Here is a 3,520-nt window from a genome sequence, read left to right as displayed (position 1 = left end):
TTTTTGCTTATGTGGTGCTGAGGAATCGAACCCAGGGCCTCATGCATGCAAGGCAAGTGCTCTACCACTGAGCCACCTTCCCAGCCCTTAATAAGTTTTTTATTGTGAAAACACTGTACAGAGGGGTTATAATCACATGAGCAAGGTAATGAGTACATTTCTTATCAAGCATTGTTGCCTCCTACTTTGTTTTTCATCCTACCATCCCTTCCCTCCCATCTCTACAACTACATCCCCCTCCCCACCCCCGCCCCTGCCTATCTCATTTTTCCAATGTGTCAACCTGTATCCCTATTTAAACAATTTGTTTTTTCCCTTCCACTCCCCAAATTATACCAATATCAAATACAGTGAAAACATGGGTCACTCATACATCTTAAATATGATCAAGGATTCTCAAATTTTCTATTACAGAAAAATACCAATTTTAACAGTTACACCAAAATTTAAAATTAATTCTGACTCTAAAACACATGCATTTTCCTTTGTATCAGCATGGTATAGTTGGCTTTCTTAGAGGGCTAAATATAAATTTAAATGTCGAATGAGGGCTGGGAAACAATTCTGAATGATTCGATATCACAGTAAAGAATTTACATAAAATGGAGTTCATTTGGAGTACACAGTGTTGTAAAGTTGTATGAGGTTACATAAATAAGTTGCCTTTCAATTTATAGCCTAGCACTGGTGGCTTATCCCTATAATCCTAGCTACTAGGGAGACTGAGATCTCAGGATTAAAGTTCAACGCCAGCCTGGGCAGACAAATTCTGAAGCCTCTTATCTCTAACTGGCCAAGAAAACCAGAAGTGGAGGTGCAGCTCAAGTGGTAAAAGAGCCAAGCAAGTGCACAAGGCCCTGAGTTCAAGGTCTAGTACCAGCATACAAAACCAAAGACAAAAAGGCCCATTCTTGATATATGAGGGAGACAGACACATAAACAAATAATTGGCTTACACTGTGGTATCAGTGGTATTAATGAAGTTGTGAAAAAAGGGTTAAGGAGCCATTCACAGTTTAAAAAATACTTTATTGTTGTTTTAAAAGGAATATACAGCAGGGTTACCTTTACATATGTCAGGTAATAAGTACATTTCCTTCTTTTTGCTTAGTATCATCTGTTCCCTCATTCTCTCCCATTCCCGCCCTCCCATTTCTGCCCACAATTTGCTTGATTCACTTTCATCAATGTCCAGTGCAGCCCATGGGCTCTGCTGCTGCACATTTTCACCTGTTTTCCACAGATTCTTGCCCTCCCTCACCTTCCCTCAACTGCATTCACAATTTTTTAATTAGTTCAGTTAATTAAGAGCTAGTGAGAAAAGGTCTCCAAAAAGACATATGTAAGCAGGTTCTTACAAAGTAGGAGGTCTAGACTAGATAGATGTGTAGCTTGTCTAGCAAGCATGAGAAGTTCAATAGATAGGAGAAAAGGGTATTCAAAGCAGAGAAAGAAATGCAATGGCAAACGCATGAGTATAATGGTTGGAATTTGGAGAACTGTGTTTTTCAGTGTATAAAGAAATGAGAGGTTAGCCAAGCACCAGTGGCTTGCACCTGTAATCCTAGCTACTCAGGAGGCTGAGATCTGAGGATCATGGTTCAAAGCCAGCCCGGGCAAGAAAATACACAAGATTTATCTCCAGTTAACCACCAGAAAACCAGAAATGGCACTGTGGCTCAAGTGGTATAGAGTGCTCACCTTGAGCTGAAGAGCTCAGGGACAGGGCCCAGGCCCAGAGTTCAAGCCCTGTGACCAAAAAAGAAAAGAAAAAGAATTGAGAGGTTTAGGGTGGACTCATTACTACAAATTGGCAGTACCTGTAGTCTTGGACCTCTTGTCTGATATCATCTTACCAGAAAAGAAGCACCTCATTATCACCAATTACAAGTTGAATTTTTTTTTTTTTTGCTAGTTATAGGGTTTGAACTGTGGGCCTGGGTGCTGTCCTTAAGCTCTTCAGTTCAAGGCTAGCCACAGCTCCACTTCTGGCTTTTTCTGCTTGCGTGGTGCTGAGGAATCGAACCTAGGGTCTCATGCATGTGAGGTAAGCACTCTACCACTGAGCCACCTTCCCAGCCCTACAAATTGATTTTTCTTTTCCATATGTGACATCTGCAGACAGGCAAGAGGAATATTAGGAATATTTCAGAATGAAAGTCCAAAGTTTACTATCTTCCTGACATAAACCCAGTAGCTGAGAGACGTTGGTAGGCCTCATTTTGTCCTGGCTAGGGTGGAAGCCTTTCTGATGGTGATGGCAGGAAGGCTATAGTTTTGTTTTCTGTGGTAGTCAGCTATAGTAAAGTGCTTATTGTCTAATTGTTTTGTTTAACGAGGCTACTCTCTTCCCAGTTTAGTGACTAGAGAAAGCTGGCTTTTTTTTTAACAAGTTTGAAATTTATTCTTTATTTTCACAGTCCTTTTCCCTTTAGAATAGCTGTATCTGAGATGTTTAACAATGATGTGACAATAAAAGATATTTTAAAAGTGTTTTTCTTAAAACAAGAAAACTTTTCTGAGATGGCTAGGTTTACAGAAAAGTTGACAGAAGCTTTTTAAAGTTACTGGGAATCCCACACCCACACACACTGACATTTACTCTGTCATTTATATGTTGCTTCATTATGGTATGTGGTAAAACATAAGACCTGACATCAACATGGCATGATTAGGAAAAGTACATAATTTACATTAATTTTTTATTGGCAGTGCTGGAATTCGATCTCAAGCCTTCAACTTGTGAGGCTAATATTCTACCACTCGATCCATAGTCCCTGGCAAGAGCTGGTTCTTTGTAAGGCTTAAAAATAAAAATAAAAATCTGTGCCAATCTGCATTTCTATTGGCTGACTTCATTTTCTGAGACAAAAAGAAAATCCCAAAGAACCTATCACAATGTGTTCCTTAGGTTCTAGGTCTTAGCTGGTCTGTCTGCCTTTCACCACCTTTCAAAGTCTTCTTATGCTTGTTTTATGTGTGTGTTGCATATGTTTGTAAGCATTATGCCCACCTTTGGTCCTCATATCCACCTAGACCTGAGTCTTCCCAGCCCTAGAGTTGCTGCCATACAGCTGGCCCCTCCCTCTCTCTGCCCCGACCCATCAGAGCTCCAATCTAACTCACTTACTACCCCTCAGATCCTGCTGCTATCTAGATACTGGAGGCTGCCATGTACTCCCTCTCCGGGGTAAATATGGCTCCTCTAATAAACCTTGTAATCATCTTTCTCCTGTGCCTGCCTGCCTGCCTGCCTCTGCATGGTCCCCTGGGATGGATGTGATGGATCCTTTCAATACTATTTTACATGCAATAGGATTTTTAGCAGTACCAAGCAGGAAGAATAGAAAAAAAAATAGAAAAAAATAAATTCACATATTTTTGTAAGTGGCAGACTCAGACTAATTGAGTTTCTACAAAGATATACTAACAATACTCTGAGAAAGGCAATGATAAGAGAATGAGAAGGAAAACTGTAGATTGAGAGAAAAATACTTGTAAACACCTGCTAAAGAACTTC

This window comes from Dipodomys ordii, unplaced genomic scaffold (assembly GCF_000151885.1).
Source record: "Dipodomys ordii isolate 6190 unplaced genomic scaffold, Dord_2.0 Scaffold22, whole genome shotgun sequence".
NCBI lineage: Eukaryota > Metazoa > Chordata > Mammalia > Rodentia > Heteromyidae > Dipodomys > Dipodomys ordii.
Note: the sequence above shows the minus strand (reverse complement) of the source record.